At 33.2% G+C, this 24,077-nt stretch overlaps 1 long non-coding RNA gene across 1 annotated transcript; it reads right to left on the bottom strand.

Moving 5' to 3' along the window:
* Positions 1–2,519: 2,519 nt before the first annotated feature.
* Positions 2,520–24,077, bottom strand: LOC135964555 (uncharacterized). Its single transcript, XR_010577041.1, has 4 exons — positions 23,800–24,077; positions 4,591–4,706; positions 3,743–3,851; positions 2,520–2,556 (listed from the first exon to the last, which is right to left on the bottom strand). It is a non-coding gene; the product is annotated as an uncharacterized lncRNA (long non-coding RNA).

Here is a 24,077-nt window from a genome sequence, read left to right on the forward strand (position 1 = left end):
GACTCCGTCTCAAAAAAAAAAAAACAAAAAAACAAAAAAGAATTGGAAAGACTTATTATTTGTATATCTATGATTGAGAATGATAAATACTATCTTTAATTTCTGCAATGTTATTTATATTCAATTTCTAAAGAAGGATCACAGTGATATTAATTGCTGAGTCTAAAAAACTTACTGATTGTTTTAATCTGTTACAAAAAATACAATTCAATCTTTATTGCTGTAGTTGTTTCTTTCTTTTTTTTTTTTTTTTTTTTTTTTTTGACGGAGTCTCACTCTGTTGCTGAGGCTGGAGTGCAGTGGCACCATGTCGGCTCACTACAACCTCCGTCTTCTGAGTTCAAGCAATTCTCCTGTCCCAGCCTCCCGAGTAACTGGGAATACAGGCACTCACAACCACGCCCGGCTAGTTACACATATATATATATATATATACAGTTTTTTTTTTTTTTTTTTTTTTTTTTTTTTTTTTTTTTTAGTAGAGACGGGGTTTCACCATGTTGGTCAGGCTGCTCTTATACTCCTGACCTCAGGTGATCCACCCGCCTTGACCTCCCAAAGTGCTGGGACTACAGGTGTGAGCCACCACTCCCAGCCACCTGTAGTTTCATAATATGATTTTTCTGTTCTTTTTAATGATTAGTTACCTGGTTATGAACACTATGCTAAATATTTCAACCAGGAAGCAAATTCAAACAGTTATAATGAGTTTAAATGTTAAAATTGCCCTGTAGTCTTATTAGTGACATGATAATCAATTTTAGTTTATGAATCTTTGATTTGCACTATCCTATGCAAATGCCATTAGCCACTAGAACATTTCCATTATCATGGCTCTATTGAACAATACTTCTTTAGTACTTTTTAGAACTTTTTATTCCTTTTACTCAGTTTGTATTTCAGTATTTGCTTCCCCCCCATGCATTCTAAATTAGTTAATTCTTTGATAATTGTTTAACAAGCGTTGCTAAATGTTTTCAAGAGACCTCAAGTTTGCTAGATGCTATGTATTGCCAAGTTGCTGTCAGAAATTTACAAGATATGGTTCTTTTGTTCTGGTAATTTATATGTTATGAATAATCTGACTAACAGTCATTTGGTTAAATGTGTATTGATTTGATAAACTGTATGTTTGATCCATAAAATGTATGCATATATTTCTAATTTATTTTGAATTAACTAGATAGACACATAAATTGACATATAGAGTGATGTTTTCTCTAGATGATAGTTTATATATAAAGGAGAGATGTGACTATAAGACTTCAAGTTACAGTTGGCAGATAAGGGCATCAAGTTCTGACTAAAACCTGACCATAATGAGCTTCTTCATTGGAATTGATTAGTGATAAGTTAAGAGATGTTGAGTAGCAAAGCAATTCAAGTACAGCATTAGAAGCAGAGAGAAAACAGAAAAAAGAAGGAAAATAGTTTGTTGGCTGACTTTTTCAATTTATTTATACAGTGGGGTTAAATTGTATCTGCTAAATATTTTTGGTTTAAAAATAGTATAAGCCATGTGAATATGTTTTAAAAGATCAGGACCTCATGCTGTAATTATTGGCTGTCCACATGCAAAAAATTAATCAGATCTTATGCCATTTGCCAAAACAAGTTCAACATAGATCATAGACTTAAATGTAAAACACAAAACTCTAAGACTCTTAGAAGATAGTATAGCAGAAAACCTTAGATGACCTTAGATATGGTAATAACTTTTTAGATACTACATCAAAAGCATGATTCACGAAAAAATAATTCATAAAGTTGATTTCATTAAAATTAAACATGTCTGCTCTGCAAAAGGCAATGCCAAGAGAACAAGAAGACACATTATAGACTGGGAAAAAGTAGTTGCAAAAGACATATATGATAGAGGACTGTTATCTAAAAGACACCAAGAGCTTTCAAAACTCAACAATAAGAAAACAAAAACACTAGATTAAAAAATGGGCCTTGATAGACATATTATCGAAAATACATAAAGGTAACAAATAAACATATGAAATGATTCCCACATTATATAATAATAAAGGGAAATAAAAGTTAAAACAACTATGAGATGTTGCTTCATGCCTATTAGAACAACCAAAATCTCGAACACACAGACACCACAGAATTCTAGCAAGGATGTGGAACAAAAGCATCACTAACTTATTGATGGTGGCAATGTAAAATGGCTAAGCCACTTTCAAAGAGTTTGGTAGTTTCTTATAAAAATAAACATACTTTTAGCATTCAGTCTACTAATTGTGCTCTATGGTGTCTACTCAAAGGAGTTGCAAACTTATGTTCACACAGAACCTGCACATGGATATTTATAGTAGTTTTATTCATAATTGCCCTAACATGAAGGCAACAAAGATACACTTAGGAGATGAATGGATACGTAAAATATGGTACTCCTAGAATATGAACTGTTACTATTCAGTGCTAAAAAGAAATGAATTCTCAAGCCATTGAAGGACTTTAAATACATATTACTAAATGAAAGAAGCCAATCTGAAGAGAGTACTTACCTTATACCAACTATATGACATTCTGGAATAAACAAAACTATGGAAAGAGCAAAAAGATGAGTGACTACTAGCAGTTGTCAGTGGATAGGGAGGAGGGGAGATGGTGAATAGGTGGTACACAGAGTATTTTAAGGTCAATGGAAGTACTTTGTATAATACTATAGTGGTGGATACATGTCAGGATAAATTGTCCAAACTCACAGAATGTGCATCAACAACAAACCCTCATGTAAATGATAAACTTTTGGTGATTTTGTGTCAACGTTGATTCATCAACTGTAATGAATGCACCACTCTAATTGGGGGATGTTGATAATGGGGAAAGGAATGCACATGTTGGGTAGAGGGTATATAGGAAAATCTCTGTACCTTCTCAAGTTTGCTTTGAAACTAAACCTGTTCTAAAAAACCATTAATTCTTAAATAACATGTATGTTATTATCAAAGGAAAGACTTTTGTTTAAGCACGAGAGCCCATTAAATATGTATGCCCAAAGGCAAGAAACCAGAAGAGAGAAATATGATTGTCAGAACAAAGTAAAGCTAAGGGTCAGTAAATGTGGAGGTAAATGTATTATCTATGTAATAATATAAAATATTTGGAAATTGAAGTTAGAATATCTGGATTTGAAGTCACCTCCCTCATCTATTCCTCACTTCTCACTCTTTATTTGCTCTTTCTACTTAGCCAAAAACCTTAAAATACCTTATAAGGAATGTCAGAAACTGGTTTCATTTTAATGTTCCAACCTCATTTTAAACCACTCCCACACGTTCTGTGCTATGACCATTCTGTACTTTTTTTTTTTTTTCTTTCAAATGCCTAGGCTCTCTCTCATTTCTAAGGCTTTACAAATACTATAGTTTCTATTGAAGCACTTTCCATCATCCTCTTTATCTGCTTAAACCACTGCCTTTCCAACATTAGTTTCCACAGAAAGTTTTTTTGACTTTTTACACTGTAGTAAGTACTCCTGTATTTGCTCCCATTAGTATCTTACAGTCTACTGGCATTTTACTACTCTGTATTGTGCCTATGATATTCAAGAATCCTGAGGAAAGATTTCACAAATCACATTTATTACTTCTTATTTTTATAGCATTAGGCATACTAATTAATACTTATTAAAATATTTGTTGAAAAACAAAATGCTTAGAGAATTTAAATAATACACAAAGTCACAGAGCTACTGACACGTAGGATACCGACAAAACAGCTCTACCTTGCTTCAGAGTTTTCTATCTCCAAGGCAGAATCTGATTTGACCTTATATTATTACTGCTTTGTGTTGAAAGTGCATTTTCTCAAGTTCATGCTCCCTTTTACTATACCTGTAAGCGATACAAAATGAGAGTATTTTAGGAGGGACAATATGTGGCATTTCTATTTATGCTGGAAGCTAATGTAAAATCTTATAGAGTGACTTAGGGATGATTTTTGTAAATAATATTTTGTTGGTAGATTTCAAAGCAAGCTTTTTTACAACTTTCCACATTCCATGGTCCATTGATATTAATCAACATTTCAGGGAATGGTCTTAAATCTAGCTCCCCTACATTCAGTCTTTATTTCATTAATAATAGAAATGAGGAATACACTTTTTTTTGCCTAGTTCACTTAAAATTCAAAGATACAATTTTAGCCAAACACAGTAGAAAAGATGTAGTTATGTGTATCAACAATAAAATATAACTTTATTTGGCCTTAAAAACAAGCAATAGAGTTTATTTTTTAAAGAACTGTTTATACATTCCTCTTTTCACATTGAAGATAATTTTTATATGTATATCCTAAGGTATTTTTCATCAGAAAAATACTTTAAAAATCCAAACTTTATAAAAACTATATTGGTGAGTAACTCAATTTAGAGTTGTGGACACACAAAAAATACATTTCTACATACCGACAGGACTGGATGTCTATTGTCTTTATTCTCAAGCATCATTTCACTTATTCTGTAAATAAAACTTCTATGTCTTGTAAGAAACTCATCCATAAAGTTCAAATAGGGTAGAGATTGACTCTTAGCCACAGACCGTGGGCAGCTGTTCACAGGGCAACGGTGTTTACCTCAAGATTGAGCATCTGAAATGCGAGAGTTCAAAGTCCAAATGTGTGATTTGATACATAGGAGGGAAGGCATCAATGGCCTGAGTGTTGCCACAGACATGTTGTTCATTTTGTGACTATAAAAATAAAACTAAGCAGAAGTCGTCATGAGATATTGTGGTAGGGATTCGAAATTTTTAGTCATCAAACATTTGAAAACGTTTTCTTTACAAGTGAATCTCAGTGTGGAAGAGAAATAAAGTGGATGTTTTCTCTTCACTATTCACAAAAGCAAGACTGTAAGATGTGAAGTATACATGACCAAATAATGTCCCAATTTGGGAAGCTTATAATGAAAGAATAATGTAAAAATAGAGGAATAAAAGTTATTTAGAACAGTGACTTCAGAGTCCAGGCACATAGCAGTAAATATTCTGTGTTGTTCTGATTTTGTCACTACATTTTTCTTGGTCTAGGACCTACCCAGTGCATTGCAGCATATTCAAAATCTCTGGTCCCACATATTAAATGTTAATAGCAAATCCTCAAACCACAAATGGACTGATACATTTCAAAGGGCCCAAAGGCATTCCCTAGTGAGAAATGTTTGGCCTTGCTGACAAAATTTGTTGTCACCTGCCTACTTTTTTGAGTCTGATTCTTGAAAATTCTTGCAAATTTTGTGAGCTACAAAATATTCTCTCCAACCATTTATTTACTGCTTGAATTGGCAAAACTTGGTTTCTAATGCTGATGACTGAAAACTTTAAATAATACAGACACAAATTCCTAACAGCATATTTGAATTCCAATGATTGCAGTCATTTTTTTTTCTTTATTTCTACACTTAGGTAGCATGAATCAAGGGATTTTCCTTTTGTCCTATTACAGATCGAGTTGGGTTTCTGTCATGTCACCAAATGAAATATTCTTGATTAAAAATGTATGTCTAAAATAAGTCAATTTTGACCTCGAGAAAAAATGAATATAAACTTGAAATATTCATGTTATATAGAGAACTTTACCTGTGCTATTTCTACCATCTAAACACTAAGCATCAACTTTCATTTTAGAGGGGTACTCACTGTCTGCTCTTAGAATCTCTTTTTGCATAAACACGCATATTTTTCTTTAATGTCATACAGTTCTCTGTCCAAATATTAGTTGATAAAAGACTATCGTGATGGGTTTTTTTTACATTTTACCTTTACATGTTATTGATTTATCTGCTTATGTGCTTGTTGTCTGCTTCCTAGAGGTAGAATGTCAGATCCATGAAAGAAAAAATTAATTTTGTTTAAAACTCCTATTCTGGCACCTAGAACACAGCACTCCAAACATATAACAGATGCGAATATATATTGACATCTGATTTAATAAATCAGGTGCATATTTATTTTATATTTATACACATATACAATTGTCATTTTGGAAGAATTTGTAAAACTCCGATGTAGATAATGTAGATAATTATACTCCTCAATTGAAGACATATTATGATCATTCATTTTAGATGGATCTGTCTTGTTTAATGTAATTAAATTACACTAAAAATTCCTCCTTCTATGTTATTTCCTTCTCTCTCAGGTGAATACCCATTTAATGTATTATTGAGATATATCTTCCAGTAATATATATAAAACATTGTTTTTGTATGTATAGATTATTTTAATTAGCTCCAATTATATTGTTTTAGATTTTTCTTTTTATTACATTTCTATATGTATGATTTTTAAATTAAATCACATTGCTGAATATATATTCATTTTGCTTTTAACTATTTAGTAGTATTGTATATTATACATCCAACATATATTTTATTTGTTATCCTATTAATGGAATTCCAGTGTATTTTTAATTAACTGCTCCCAGTAGCTAAATTATGATGAGTACTTAAATACATATATGCTGTTTAAATTAATGGTTTTGCTGTATCATAGGTAACATGCATATTAAAGTTTAATATGTACACTTTACATATTGATTGGTTATTTTTATTGTTTTTGTTTTTGTTTTTTTGAGATCGACTCTCGCTCTGTCACTCAGGCTGGTGTGCAGTGACATGATCTTGGCTCACTGCAACCTTCGCCTCCTTGGTTCAAGAGATTTTCCTGCCTCAGCCTCCCAAGTTGCTGGGATTACAGGTAGATGCCACCATGCCTGGCCACCATACAAAAAAAAAATTTTTTTTGTATATTTAATAGACAGGGATTTTTATCATGTTGGCCAGGCTGGTCTTGAACTCCTGACCTCAAGCGATCTGCCCGCCTTGGCCTCCCAAAGTGCTGGGATTACAGGTGAGAGCCACCATGCCCGGCCACATTATTTATTTTTATAATGAATGTACTGTTGATGTTTCTCTTCCAAAAGTTATGATGTTGTGAAATTCATATCTGAAAATTGAAGTGTTTGCTTCATGCTATTCTGAATTTTAAGTACTCTTCTCAAACACAAAAACAATTATTGCAAAATAAGGTAGAAGGTATTCATTGTAATCTAAAATTTTCTAGGTGAATTTAAAATATAACCTTATTTCATATGTAAAAAGTAAAAACAAAACGTATTTCTGCTTGCTGGTCACTCTAAGATACATAATATTTTAACTTGAATAAGATGTTTCGGTATAACATTTAATTATGAATAATGAATTATTTGCTTTTGAAATTCTAGCTTTGCCCAAATATAGTTGTATGACTAGCTTTGCAAAGAGCTGTCAATTTTATTTTTCATCAAATGCAATGTAAGGCAAAAAACTGCATCTTACATTGACTCTGGCATCATTTCAGATTTCTAATCTCTTTTTTTTTTCTGAGATGAAGTCTTGCTCTGTCACCCAAGCTGGAGCTTGGCTCACTGCAACCTCCACCTCCTGGGCGCAAGAGATTCTGCTGGCTCAGCATTCCAAGTAGCTGAGATTACAAGCATGTGCCATTACACTTGGCTAATTTTTGTATTTTTAGTAGAGATGAGGTTTCACCATGTTGGCCAGGCTGCTCTTGAACTCGTAGCCTCAAGTGATCTGCCCGCCTTGGCCTCCCAAAGTGCTGGGATTACAGGCGTGAGCCACCATGCCTGGCCTCAAATTTCTAATATTTTTAAAGCAATGTTAACAATTTTCTCTGAAAGAAATGGCACCACGTATGCATTAAATTCAACTGGTTATCTTGATAAAATTGAAACCGCAACAATGTAAGAGTGAATTTTGGAGGCAATATCTCTCTTGAAAACATAAAATTTGAAAATATTGTATCTCATGAATTCTAAGAGGTTTTTGTTTAAAGATAATAAGACACAGGTGTGACTATCAGTACCATACCTATTTATGAATAAAAAATTCAAAATTTTTTATTATAAATTCTTTTTTTTTTTTTTTTTTTTTTTTTTTTTGAGACGGAGTCTCGCTCTGTCGCCCAGGCTGGAGTGCAGTGGCGCGATCTCGGCTCACTGCAAGCTCCGCCTCCCGGGTTCACGCCATTCTCCTGCCTCAGCCTCCCGAGTAGCTGGGACTACAGGCGCCCACAACCGCGCCCGGCTAATTTTTTGTATTTTTAGTAGAGACGGGGTTTCACCGTGGTCTCGATCTCCTGACCTTGTGATCCGCCCGCCTCGGCCTCCCAAAGTGCTGGGATTACAGGCGTGAGCCACCGCGCCCGGCCTATAAATTCTAATACTGCTCATTTATGTGGTAATTATGATGACTTTTGTGTATTATTATTCATATACAATCACTACTTATGGAAGATAAAATGAAGATGTGTACATGTGTGTGAGAGCACATGTTAAAATTGTGTAGAAAGAGATAGCTTATAAATATGGTAAAAGCATATACATTAAATATAGTACCATATAGTTTTAGTAAATGTGATTCAAAAATACTACAGGGACATGCATTCTGATATGAAAAAAGTAATACACTATGGGAGAAAAGAAACAGTGTTTTTTGCTTCATAAACCTAGGATGTAAACCACAGCTAATAAAATTCTTAGTATTTGTTGTGTTAATTTGAAAGAAGTTAAAGAAGTGATGTGTATGGTGATAAGAATGCTAGATAAGGAAACAGAAGCTTTAATTCAAATCATATGATCGCCCACACAGTGATGCTACATTTTTTGAGTGCTTGGTTACATTATTCATCTTTGCGATTGCAGTACATGAGTGTAATTGGTACCCAACATTTCACAAATAAATGAATGAATAAAATAGTTAAATAATGCAGACACTACCACTTACTAGGTGAATGACATGGACCAAGGTAATCACTGAATTATCTTAATTTATAAAATAAGGTTTAGCTCTATTTTACATATATTTCATATAGTACATGATAGCACCGTGTGAGCGTGGTGGTCTCAGGATTTACTATGCCTCAGAAATGAGTTACTGGTTTCAGAGAGCTCTTAAAGCAGTGATTAAAACTAAATTTGTGTAAATTGGATGTAAGAAACGAGTTGATAGGTTATTCAGAAGAACAAATTAATTACCTAAACATAGTGTGACATTGTAAGGTGTTACTCCAAATGGCTCACTTCTAAGAAGGACAAAAAGGTCTTTATTAATAATTGTGCCAGGGTAATAGGCTAAGTCATAAGTGTTCCGAGTATACTCAAATACTTCTTCAGTGGTACTGTTTGATACATGTTTGATTATAGTTATCCATAGGCTACTCAGAAATAAAACTAATATACACTATATCTTTCACAAGAAAAAGTTTCATTTCATATTTACTCCAAAATATTGTTACTCATATCTTCTCCTCTAATATAAAAGAAAAAATAATTGAAGTCAACCATAAATGTAGACTGTGTGCAAAATAAACCATATCCATAAATGAATCAAGATGTCAATTTAATAGCTCAGAAATATAGACATCCTCAAGTATATCCTACATTTAATTTACTGGGGTCAGTACATTTTTAAAAAGCAATTGCCATGATATTTTAGAATGCAAATCTCTCATGCTGGCTCAATTAGATCCAGAGTTAAAATATTTTAAGTTCATCTTGTGGGTTTTTTTCAGACATATGTATCATTTAGTACACCATTATAAGTTCTTATAATGTTTTATAATTTCTGTAATTAAATAACTATAACTTATACTTAAGTCAATAAATGTAACATAGATACTTTGCTAAGATGGTATAATCAAAAGTATTGTTTATTTTTACCTTCTACTATGTGATAATAGCCAATCTGTTTTCCTCTGAATGTATTTTCTCCATTATTTTGTTCCTCAGAGACAAACTGATAGGAAGCTTAAAAAGCAAACAAAAAAACAAAAAAACTCTGATACCTACAATACATATAGTACTTCTGGGCTCACTGTTTTCCAGTTTCTAATTATCCTTTTTAATTTGCTCCTGCTTATTTTCATAGATCTCTCAATTTTTCCTGTTACCAAATACAACTGAGTAATTATAAAGCAAAGTACAGCTTTATAACAAGATAATTTAACAAAATTAGAAACATTGGAAAGTTAAATACTAAACAGTTAAAGAAAATTACTACATTAGCATGAATATAACTGTTTTCTGTGATGACAAATCAATCAGAAAGAAAAATAATCAACAGGAAAAAATGAACTGTTTGAAATAAAAACAATAAAACCTTCAAATACTTATTTTAAAACACTTCAGAATCTTTATTGACATTTTCTACATGAGCTGTTCCAATTTTAATTAGACAGGATGTGTAAAGAAATAACCGCTATAGCCAAATTTCTAAAGAATAAAATCTGTCACTAAGTATTAAATTCTCCAAGAAAGAAAATCTCACAGCACTCATCTACATGATGATAGACTTCTGTTCTGAAAGGGTGCTACATATGACTCCTTCAATTCTCCTATTAACAATTAAAATTGTTTAAATACATGGAATAATAAGGAAGTTATTGAAGCACAGTTTATAACTTTGCAAAATCAGGCAAATAAAAGTAAAATGAAAGTACTTTTCATGGGAAGGAATACTACGACTCCACACCTTGGTATTTTCAACATCTAATACTATGCTTGGCGCAATAAAGGGAATTCATTTAAAAAGTCTTAATTGCCTTGCAAGCTTGTAGTGGCTGTATTTTGTTTCTTTTTATTACATATTATTATTTTTAAAATTAATAAATTCATGCAATTTTCTTAAAACACCTACTCTTTGGTCAGGATTTTAGGAAAACTGACTACATGCAGATGTTTAAACAAAATATGCTCTAGATAATAAAGCCTTTAACAGAGCAAGCATAGCTTATTGAGGGTGACACCTCAAGCCAAATTTATAGGCAGCTCTAGAGATAAAATGGCCTTTCACAAATGTCCCATGTTGAAGAAAGGAGATCATGCCTTTGTCATCCAGCATCCTCCCTGTGGAGGGAGACAAACTTTCACAAGGCAGCTCCGTTTAGTCTAGAGGATGTGATTCTCATAGGCAGCCCACACTTGTGGAAGTTTAGGAATAACCTCCTTCGTCTTGAAAGCAGGACCTTTGTAGAGCACTACCCCTCGATTTTCTAATCATTCCATTCCATGTGCCTTGAACAATGAACTAAGCCATTCACAAATACTTGTAAATCTGCAAATGTTCTTATCTCAGGCTTCATATATTTCTCCAGAAATTAGACAACCACATGACCATATGCACTCTTTGAAGTTTTTCTTTTTCAGGGTGTTTTCCCCTGATGACTGTTTTCCAAGTTCTTACTTGAATGAGGCTTTAGTAGAGCACTGTTTCATTTTCAGCATATACCCATATACTCAGCTGACCCATTACAGAACCAAATTTGGCATTTTCTCCTCCATCCATTGATTACAAGAAACCCTTCATTTGGCCACAGATATGGGCTTGCAAAGAGCTGCAGTGTGATGGATCATTTGGGAATCTGGGTCGTGGTTCATGCAGTTCACTTAAGTTCTCTGGCCCTGATCTCACTTAATTCTAAATGAACCAGTTTGTTCTCACTGAACCTTATAAGTTTTAGGGTAAGAAAAAAACAGTTCATGATAGGCAGTTCTGCTTGATATGTCATGATCAGATATTTCATCATTATGCTGCTTAGGATGATTAGAACTGCTTAAGGTAATATGTATAATTTTCTGTTGCAAGTGGTATATATTTATGCCAGAATATTCTGGGAACTACTAGAAATTCCATATGGGTTATTTTTCCACCTAGAATAACTAATAATATGGGTTGTAATTAATTATAAGTATAACCCTTGGCAGCTTCTACATGGTGTTGAGTGTGCCTGTGCACAGAAGTCAAATTTGGGGTTTGGGAACCTTCGCCTAGACTTCAGAAGATGTATGGAAAGGCTTGGATGCCCAGGCAGAAGTTTTCTTCAGGGGCAGGACCCTCATAGAGAACCTCTGCTAGGGCGTTGCAGAAGGGAAATGTGTGGGGTCAGAGTCCCCACACAGAGTCCCTACTTGGGTACTACGTAGTGGAGCTGTGAGAAGAGGGCTGTCGTCCTGGAGACCCCAGAATGATAAATCCACCGATAGCTTGTATTGTGCACCTGGAAAAGTCATAGACACTCAATTCCAGCCCATGAAAGAAGCTAGGAGGGAGGCTATGCCCTGCAAAGCCACAGAGGCAACGCTGCTCAGGTCCATGGGAGCCTGCCTCTTGCATCAGTGTGACCTGGATGCGAGACATGGAGTAAAAGGCAATAATTTTGGAGCTTTAAGATTTGACTGCCCTACTGGATTTCGGACTTTCATGGGGCCTGTAGTCTGCCTTTTTTCCCCCCAATTTTTGCCACTTGGAATGTCTATGTTTACCCAATGCCTGTACCCCCACTGTATCTAGGAAGTAACTAACTTGCTTGTGATTTTAAAGGCTTATAGGCAGAAGGAACTTGCATTGTCTTGGATAAGACTTTGAACTGGACTTTGGAGTCAATGCTGAAATGAGTTAAGACGTTGGGGGACTCTTGGGAAGGCATGACTGGTTTTGAAATGTGAGGACATGAAATTTGAGAGGAGCCAGGGACAGGATGATATGGTATGCCTGTGTTCTTATCCAAATCTCATCTTGAATTCCCACGTGTTTTGGTAGGGAGCCAGTGGGAGGTAATTGAATCATGGGGGCAAGCGTTTTCCCATGTTTGTTCTTGTAATGGTGAATAAATCTCACAAGAATTGATGGTTTTATCAGGAGGAGTTTCCCTGAGCAAGTTTTCTTTGCCTGCCACAATCCACGTAAGATATGACTTGCTCTTCCTTGCTTTCCACCGTGATTGTGAGACTTCCACAGCCATGTGGGACTGTAAGTCCAGTTAAACCTTTCTTTTGTGAATTGCCCAGTCTTAGGTGTGTTTTTATCATCAGCCTGAAAACGGACTAATATATATACTTTACTACTTTTTTAAACTGCAGCAGTCAAGTGATTCTATTACAAATTACTCCAACATAGCCAGAAACAGAATTCCTCTTCCTCTTCTAATTATATTTTGCACCCTTTTTCATATTGTGTTCTCTGGAGAAATCAAAATTAATAACTTGGTGTGTATCACTCCTTATATTTATTTATAGGTAGGATAATTTTAAGCTTCAACTGATGCTACAAATATTTCTAAGATGCATTCTTTTACCTATTAATTTAAAAATATCATATTTCCAATTTTAGGTGATATAAATGTAAACTATCATATCACTTTACTTTGTTATTTATTCTACCTAAAATGTATTTAAAATTTCTTTTCTTTTTTCATTTCAGAAACTTCGCCAGCATATGTTATTTGTTACTTTTTCAGTGTTACTCCTTAAGTTTCGTGTAAACCTTTTCAACTGAAACACAATTCCATAAATGGTGTAGAAAGCTTTCTTCATTCATTCCTGTTCTTGTTATTTCTCCTCCATCTGTTGATGTTTACTTATATTGGAACTTCTATTATTTAAATATTTGTTCTCCTATAATACTTTGTCATGTCTTTTAACCTTATCTCTGTGTTTTTCAAATCATTCTAATTTTGGTCCAGGGTGCATGCCATATTTTATTTGTTTTGCATTTCAAAATATAAAGTTATTTTCTATATCTTTCTGAAAGAGGTTATTTCTTTAAATCTAAATTTATTTTATAATTTCTAAGTTTCTTTTGTGTAACTTAATGTTTTTCTAGAATCCTTTTCCTTGTTTAGTTTTCTCTTTTGCTTTCACTAAGAGAAAGCAAAAGAGAAAACTTTTAGTGAAAGCAAAAGAGAAAACTAAACAATATGGCAATCTACTTATGTGTTTATATTGGTCTTCTTTCTTCTTTTTATTATTTCAATCGTGATACTTCAGCCATTGTGTGTAGTCTCTTTCAACATTTGTTTTGGCTTTTCGGATGAAACAGACAATAAAAAGTAATATCTGAATATTTTCCCCAGTGGCCTGATGTTGACTAGATGAACAAATAGTGCTCCTTTCTTTTTAGGGGTAGCCTATGATGAAAGATCCATCTTTTTTCAAGTATAATATGTAAAAGATTATTGGCAAGTTAAAATTAATCATCTATCATGCTAAAAGAAGTAGTATAAATGTCTCAATCTTCCTACACTTACAGCTAGGGGTGTCATATTGATCTGCTCACAAAATCAAGAGATTGGTTAGACTTACCCTATAGCTTTTTCTAAGGTACAGAGGTCTTCATAATTTCCTTGATGCCAAAAACATTAAATACCTACATGTGCATTTCTTTTGGTCCTATTTAGAACTCATATTCTTAAATGTAAATGAGGATCTTCAGATTCTCATTAAAAATTTTTGTGATGGTTAATCTGGTTGCTAAATTGTACTACCAGAGAGGTAGAGGAGGAGACAGATATGTTTTAGTTACATTCATTCCAATAATTGGTCGATGTACTTATGGTAATACATTTTGTATTCCCTAATGGTATAATATGAGTTTGAAGATACAATAATTGTCATTCTGTTAGAGATTAATAATAAAAATATCATATAAGTCTCAGATATCAATCTCAAACTTAGCTATCATGTTCCTAGACATTTGAATTACAACATAAATTATATCAATTTCCCTAAATGAATTTGAAGTGATTTATACAACTGATTTTAATGATTTATGTAAGTAAAGTGTGTGTGCTTTTAAAAGATAAGTACTATAAAAAGTATAACTTAAGAATCATAGAGTACCAATTGAACATACTGTGCTTACACAGGAGTATTGCAGTTGCTTAGTGCTTAGGTGACTAATATATAAATAAGAGTAAAGTGTAAGAAAATAAAAAGATTTGAAAAATTCTAAATATTTGATAGCAGAGTTTCTCTGAGAGAGGGAGCTTATTTTGTTTAGTGTGCTTTATATGTGACTTCAGATCTGGACATAAAAATATATGTTTGTTCATATGAAATTAACAGAAATTCTGCATGCTCACTAAATATTGAATGTTGAAAGACTGAAAAAAGTCACATAATAACAAACCTCAGGGATTGGAGATGGCCAAGAAACTGAGAATTTAAGGCCAGGAATACCTAATATTTTAGAATTAAGTTCCTTTTTTTTTGCATTGCAATGCAAAAATCATTTTAAGGGAATGTCTTTCAACATAAATTCCTTTCATTTCCCTGTATTTTAAACAGAGGCATTCTTCCCATGCGGGTCTAAATAATTAGAGTGAGTTCGTGAAAATATAAGGCAGTGTCCCATTTGAAGTCACCATTATAAAAAAAAAAAAAAAAAAATGGAGAGCACTTGTTTTGAATTACAACAACCCATAAACAGAAATGATTGAAAGGAATCAGAAACCGAGAAACAGAGATGGTATCATTTGGCATACAGCAGCACTATTACCAAGTTTAAGGATTAGGGTTGAATTTCATCTGTAACTAAATGAAAAATTTCACAAGTAGAAAAACGTGGTTAGCAATATAAAGCAAGCACTGGTGAAGAGCTTGAAATGCAGAAGTGATTATTGTGGAACAAAATAATTTCTAGAGGAAATTTGAATGGACTGGGAGAGGAGAAGTATTGAAAGAAACCACACAGTAAAAACAAATTACAGGAAGAGGTGCGGAAATATCAGGCACAACAAGAATTCTTGGTGGAGTGTGAGCAAAATTAATTCTAAGTATCTTAATTTAGAATCTAAGAACTGAATTTAACTTTTAAAAATCTTATATATTTGTATTATAAACTTTAATCCTGAATCTTCTTAATATGAACTACAAATAAATTAACTTTTTAAGCTTGTTCTGGTAAGGTAGGCTCACACCTTCATATGGACCTTACAGAGTTTTGGAAAGGGTGTCACTACTACCAGTAAAGAAAAACTGAGGTAACTAGATGATTTCAAGAAATTATAGGAAGGATGACCTAGAAGGAAGTGTAGAACCAACCTCAATAAGAAAAAAAAGAAATAGCAATTTTTCATTGTGTGAACATCTTATAAAATGTATATTTTGTTAGTGTGCTCAATGACACACTAATACGAAATGTTACATAATTTCCGGAAATTCTCCTGAAGATACCGTGCCTCTTTGTTAGAAGTCTCATTAAAAATGGGTACAAATATGTTGAAAAGTATCCACAGTTCCAAATATTTGTATTTAATTATTTTTCATTCTGCTTATTTTTTCACTTGTCCATTTGTTCTCTTTTTACTATTTCATCTTATTTTACAATCAAATTCATTAACATATTCCTATCTTTGTCTTAAGTCCTTCTTGCTACCTCTTTATAGTTCTGTTTTGTTTCAATTTCAATCTATTCTCTTACACATATTAAATAAACATTTTATGTGATATCATCTATTAGCTAATGTCTTATTATTTTCTCAGTTATGAGGTTAAGCTTGTCATGTTTGAATGCCACTGGAAAGAGGGAATCATAACCAGAAAATAACTATATAAGAATAAAAATCATACATTATTTCTAATATAATCATACATTATATATATCTCTAATATATTTATATGATACATCTCTATCTGTCTGTCTGTCTGTCTATCTACCTAACTACCTATATCTATATGGCATAGCAAACAGGAGCCATGTTGCTGACATAAGTCTGTTTTATTCTATCATTGTTTCTAAGTAGCCATGTTGTATGGTGAATTCCCATGAATTTGTTTGCAGTAAGTGAATCAGTTTATTGTCAGGAATCAGAGAGGCTAATATAAGAGAAGATGGAGACTTGATAGTGTGGTTTTGCATGTTAAATGACTGAGACATCAATTGTGTTTTGTTTGTGAGCTGCTATGCTGTGCTCTTCATCTCCTCTGAGCCTGTCTTAGAACATTGAACGCAGCACTGTAGTGAGCCAGCCTTTGGAGACAGATTGATTGACTTTGACTTTAGCTACCTGTGTGAACTTGATCAAGTAAACTCATGTAATTAGTTTTCTTGTCAGGCAAATATAGATAATGCTGATCTCCACCTCATCGGATAAGTCTAAGTCTAAACTGATTTAGAATAGCGCCTACCCATATTCAGTACTGCCTAAGTGGTAAATATTACCTTGACCTTGCTCCCTCTCATTCTATTTTTCCTTCTCTGCCTCTATCCCTCTCTTCCCTTTCATTCACACTGGAGCAAGTAAGATTAGGTGGGTGATTTCCTAGATCCGCTATTCAATAATATTTCTGTGTAAAAATTAAATGAACTTATTTGCGAGTACTCCAGAACCAACCCTGGTTTTAAATAATTTGAACATGATGACATGATGAGGAGAGTTTAGCAAATGCCATGATACATAAAGGTTGCAGTTTAAATTCAGGCACCTTCAGATAGAAAAGCCAAAATAAAGCAATGATATTTATTCTGTGTATGATGATGATGGGGATATTTTCATGACCAGTGGAAGTAAAATGGATGTATTGCTCTTTTCACTTTAGTAGAAAATGTTAAGAGCATAAGTGTCCATGGAAGAGGGACACTTTATTTGTCCCTAGAGGATAAATAGCTCAAGCAGCACAGGCCAGAATCCTGACAATTTGTCTACTAAGTCACCCACCTGTCACATGTGCAGAAATTGTTTTCTAAAATGTACCATAGACAAGGAAGTTTTATTCAAAAGCCAGAAAAAAAAAATCTATGCACAGCAAACAATTTGTCAAATTTCTTTCGGAAGTATGAGCTCTGAACATATGGAGCAGTGTCAGTCATTAAAGAAAAATGAAACTGCAATGTGTCTACAAAAATGCTTTTGTGGGAGAAAGAGCTAATTGTCTGCATGCATTCCTTAAAATAATATTCAATATCTATAGAAAAAATCGAATATGATGATCAATTTCCAGTACATACGCGGGCATCTTAAAAGTGTTGATTTTGTGCTATTACATAGTAATTCTTGTATTAAAGTAGCATAATATCATTAAGATAAAATGTTAACTACAGTGCTACCTTCGCAAGTGTCCTAGTTTTACACTCTGTATTAGAGAGCTTGAGTTTAAAAATGTGATTATTACATTTGTTCAGTAATCCATATCAGTCTACATGTAATACATCTGATTTATCTTTGACAATTTATTTGACTTAATACAGCTAATGTGTCATTTATTTCATGTCATGTTTTATAAATAGAACAAAGTATGTATTTTATACTTTAAATATTTTAAAGTAGTTATCAACTAATTCTCTACCCTGAAATTTCTATAATGATGCCTGTGTAACAGCAGCTTAAGAGTTTAATAATGTAGGCCAGGCCAGTGGCTCACCCCTGTAATCCCTTCATTTTGGGAGGCCGAGGTGGGCAGATCACCTGAAGTAAGGAGTTCAAGACCAGTCTGGCCAACATGGTGAAACCCTCTCTCTACCAAAAAATACAAAAATTAGCCAGGCATGATGGCAGGTGCCTGTAGTCCCAGCTACTCGGGAGGCTGAGGCGGGAGAATCACTTGAACCCAGGAGGCAGAGGTTGCGGTGAGGCGAGGTGGTGCCCCCTCCAGCCTGGGCAACAGAGTGAGACCCTGTCTCCAAAAAGAAATAAAGAAAGGAAAAAAGAATGTAATAATGGATTAATTATATTTCCTTTTTCTATGGTGATTATACTTCAATGTTTTTACATAGTGACAGCAGGATGTTCTGTAACAAATCTGAAATCCAACGTCAGGGAATCTGAATTTCTACATTCAAGCACTAATTTCAATACATATTATTAATGTTAAATTTTATTTTTAAATATGTCAACTCCTGTGAACCTCAATGTCTATACATATGGAATAATACAATTAATAATAATATTTTTGGTACATATTTTGTGTTAGATATAGGGCTCACAAATGTGCACTCATTAATGATATGAGGTAAATAGTTTTGCTGTCTTACTTTACTAAAATGAGAAACCAGGCTTAGTGATTTTTCCAAGGTCACAGAGCCCATGATACGGCCAGGATGTTGACTCAAGCATTTTCCCCGTAGAGTTTACAATCTTAAAAAATGGAGTGTCCTATTTGTGTTGCATTGGTAATAGTAATGGCCCTGGAGTTTCACTCCTCCTTGTATTTATACTCTTGTGTAGTCAAGGGGTAGTTCTCTGCACCTCAGCTTGACCATGTGTTCTGCCTTGGCCCGTGTAGGGACCCAGGTAACAAACATGACATGAGTAGAGTTATGAACAGCAATTGTACATTGGGCCTTGTGCTTCTGCCCTCTTGAAGAGAAGATCATGTCCAGTCCAATCTGCTTACTCCAACAGGAGGATGAGAGACATGTGACAGACACTGAGCCCAGATGTCCCATTTATCTCAGCTGGACAGCTTTGATAAGCTAAGCTCCACTGAGATCAGTGAATTTCAGCCAGTGACACATGAGATATAATTATACAGTATTGTATTATTTTTGCAATATTAGTATGAGTTTGGGGATATTTCTTAATACCCAATAGCTAAAAGACAGACACATCTCAACTATAACATGAGAGGAATACTTATATCTCAGGTTTACGGAAAGGCTAACATTTGAAAATATTTGTATGTGGGAAAAGGTATTCAGAAATATGTGTTATTTTTACTTACTCTGATTTATACAATTTTCTGAAAGGAGTTGTTCAGGTGGTTTGAGAGGGTAAATAAACTGTAATTTGGACCCTTCTTCCCCACTTTCTGTGAACATTGTTTATCAGAGATTACATTAACTCTTAAAACCTAAGGGCTTAACAGATATTTGATAATTACCCGGAAATCTTCCTGCAGATTCACTTCCAACACTGGAATATAATGGCCAATTGGATAAACATCTGGTCACTCATTCTATTTCTTCTACCATCTAATCAACTTCTATATATGCCTTTTTCTTCAATAGCATTCACACTGTCATAATGCAAACTTTCATCATCCCTTTCCAAGATTGGATTAACAGTTCCAAGACCTATAAATAGACTACCAGGAAGTTGGTGCTTTTAGGCTAGCTACTTTCAAGTTAATCATCAATGCTCCCAACTAGAGTGATCTTTATAGCAAACAGATATGGACATCTGACTTGGATATTTTCAGAAACTAAGCATGTTTTACTGGATACATTCTAAATTATTTTGCATCACATTAAAGACTTGTATCTTTCTCTTTAGTTTAAATTCCCAACATTTTCCCATATTATACAACAGCCTTCCTCCCGAAAACACAAAATGAACAAATCACGAGGTTCTGGATGCATACAGTTTCTTAACTATTTTATTTCTTGGCATATGCTAAGTCTTTATTGATTTGCGTATACCAGTGAATTTTTCTCAAATATTTTTTTCTTTCTTGGGCCTAAGAAAACTACAATTCATTCTTTAATTCTTGACTCATATTATTAATTCTTAAGCTATCTTCCCTATCTTTCTTTATCTCTCATTGCAGCTCTATTCAGAAAATATTTTTTCTTTATAATTAATGTTATCTTCTCTAGAATATGCATTTCTTAATGATCATATATTTTCTTTCTATCTGATTACATAGCACTTGAATATAATACAGGATTCAGCAACTATTGGCTAAACACATTAACTGATTATACAATTCATAGACAATCTATTCATATTTTATTGATGTTTTCTTTTTTGAATAAAAGAAATCAAATTCCTATGCTATAAACTTGATAACTTGACAATTATTTAAGTTATGATGAGTATGTATGGAGTTGTATTAAATATTGGCCTAAGTTACCATCTCTAAACTGACCTCAAAGTGTTGCAAAATTAACTAATAGTAAATCATAACAGATACTTACTATTAATATTTCGAGAATGTGAAGAGAGGATATAAAAATTTTAAGTAGATATTTTGGATGGGTTGAATTTGCATACTTACAATGGAATTTTATCATTGCAAAAAGATGGGCTTCACCTCAGTGTTATTTTTAAGAAAAATAGTATTCTTTCATATGTCATATTGGAAGACTATCCGAAATTTATGGAATTATTCATGACAATTACACTTTCTAATTCATGACATAGTTTGACCCAACTAACATTTAAGCTCCCTGTGATGAATTAAAAAGCCAAAGGTAGGAATTAATATGTAATGATGAATCCCCTCTATTTTTGCTGGACATTAAGTCTATCTACATGTAAGTTTGATTTTTGTGGAACATAACCTTAGTTTTAGCCAAACAAAGTCATCTTATAAAGATATTCAAAGTAGGCCAGGCGCAGTGGCTCTCGTCTGTAATCCCAGCTCTTTGGGAGGCCGAGGCTGGTGGATCACCTGAGGTCAGGAGTTTGAGACCACCGGAGGTCAGGAGTTCAAGACCAGCCTGACCAAAATGCAGAAACCCCATCTCTACTAAAAATACAAAATTAGCTGGGTGTGTTTGCACATGCCTGTAATCGTAGCTACTTGGGAGGCTGAGGCAGGAGAATCGCTTGAACCCAGGAGGCGGAGGTTTCAGTGAGCCGAGATCATGCCATCGCACTCCAGCCTGGGCAACAAGAGTGAAACTCCCTCTAAAAAAAAAAAAAATTCAAAGTATAGGCAAATTTATTGTTAACAAATAGTTATTGAGCATTCTCTCCACCTATGCAAGAATGTAGAGGAAGCATCACAAGTATATATATGTATACATATATATATATCCCATAATAGAAAAAATGATGAAGGAGGGGCAATATTCAAAATAAAACAAGGTAATAAATAAGTGGTAGAAAATCTGAATAGGATAACAAGAGTTGTAAAAAACTGGCATATGAAATCTGTTTTTAGTTAGGAAAATAGTTGATAAAAAATGGGTGGAAGCTGGAGTGGCTGCACATGCCCTACTCAGTCTATTCTGGGTGAAATAATAGCAGAGGGGTAGAAGAGAAATGCCTAACATCATTGACAATTTCCTAATGATAGAAGAGGTTAGTAAACTTATAAGAGGGAACATGCAATCTGAATAATAACTAAGGAGTCAGCCTCAAAGTTTCAAAACACATTTTTAAATAATTTTGTAATGCACTGAATTTTAAACATCACTTGAAGTTATAGAAAAGAAATAGATTGAATTGAAAAGTTGTATTTATTTTTTTTCCTGAAGCTAGAAAGTTTAATTAGGCTTTTTGGCATAGGGAATCTAATGTTAATTTTATACCTAGAAGCTACGTGATTTGAATAAGCATAAGCCATCTAACAACACATTGATAAATGACATAATTTAACATAAACAAATAAAATAATCCAGCATTGTGTTCACAAAGATGCTTTCATTAGACACTAATTTTATGCTCTGAAGCATATTCATTTTGTTTAGATTTTCAAACTAAACATTAAAAAATTAGAAAAAATATAAGCAACCTAAAACAATTAACATAAACAATTAAAATGTTTAACATAAACAAATAAATTGATTTTTCACTATTTTACCCAACTAGCAGGATGATAGTGAGTTAATAACTATTTTTGATTTTTAAGTTAAGCCTGGTTTTGTCTAAGTAATTCTCACTGGTATTCAGTGGAGTAAATAAATTTTTCACTCTCTTTTACATATTGAGAAATGAAGATTGACAGAAGAAACTTGCTTAGCTCAAAGAGATAATAAGTGGAAAAATACAGATTATGTTGGATCATTGTGGAACATATTCTGTAATTGGAAAACAAGAAAAGTATATACATTTGTATACAGATAATATTAAACTGTAAAAATTAAATGTCATAAAAGCAAATAACAAAAACTAAAGTGGGAAATATTTACAGTACATATTACAAAAAGTTCATTTTTAATGTGTATAGGTTTCCAATATTCATAAGAGAAAAAGTCAACAAAAGAAAAATAAAGTATATAAGTAATTTGCAGAATATGTGTGCATGCATATGTATGTAGGCTACTGAGTTCATTTTATATATAGTATACATATTATATATAATCAAGCTTTGTAATATTTAAAATCAAGTAAATTAAATAATAAGAATATTTTATTTTAAAATCAATTAAGTTGAATTGGTCAGTAAGTTGAAGTAACCAAAAATATTCCTTTCTGACTTGAGTTAAAAGATTTTAAATAATTTATGTTGTTGATGAAGAAATAAATTCAATGTTTCTGAAAAAATAATTTTACACAATATCTAAGGTGGATTATTTAAATGTGATTTGAAACATTAATTTGCCTTCTATGAATAGGTAACAGGAAATAATCAGAATGCAAGGAAAGTATTAAGTACAAAGTTTCTCATTACAACATTATTTAGGTAATAGCAAAAAATTGACGAAAATTAGAACAATAACAACACTATTATATTTTTTTCTGTAAATTATGGCATATCCACATTCTTAACTCTTTTAAAGTCAATGGAAGCACATTTAAGTTTCATTTTACCTAAAATAACAATTAAGTTCATTCTTTTAACTGTGTCTACTTTAGAAGTTTAGTTACCCAACCATATTCTTGCTAGCAAAATACGTTGATTTTATTTAGTTAGACATCACTCTGCCTCTATGTGACTTACATATAGATGACCATATCCTGAGCTTATATGAAATTCGTGATTTGTTTGTCTTAGTGGAACTATGACCCTTATTGATCATGGGCTTAAAGGTAGGTATGTGACCCAATCTGGCAAAAGCAACAAAATTTAGCTTTCTGAAAGCAAAACCTATTTATTAGCGGGTTTGCATTTTCGAAGGAAGAAAAGAACCTAGGTTCTTAGTAGCTTTATAAGCTGCAAAACTGCTCATTATATTATGTTTGAAGTTGCGTTACTTTTAAATCTCCAGTATGTGAGAAAACAAATTTCTCAATATTTAATTGAGTTTGAGCTTGGATTTAATGTTTCAAATACTCAGTAAATTCCTTATAATAACTAATACGTAGACCAAAAAAAAAAAAACAAAACAAAAAACCTTACCTGTAAACACTGCAAGAATGTCATCCACTCCCACAAGCAGAATCCTGAAGATTTTTTTCAGAAATAATAGAAATGAGAACAATGTGGTGAAGCACTTAACAGTGCAGTGGATGCAGAAAAAGAAACTGTTGGGGGAATAAATAAAGATCCTTAAAGGAATATCAAAAACAAATCCTCTTTTGAACAGAATAATTGCTTTAGAGGGGACTGTAGGGAAGATTGGAAAGGGAAGAATTAAACTATTATATTAGAGCTTTCACGCTGGATGCCGTTATTGA

This window comes from Macaca fascicularis, chromosome 8, assembly GCF_037993035.2.
Source record: "Macaca fascicularis isolate 582-1 chromosome 8, T2T-MFA8v1.1".
NCBI lineage: Eukaryota > Metazoa > Chordata > Mammalia > Primates > Cercopithecidae > Macaca > Macaca fascicularis.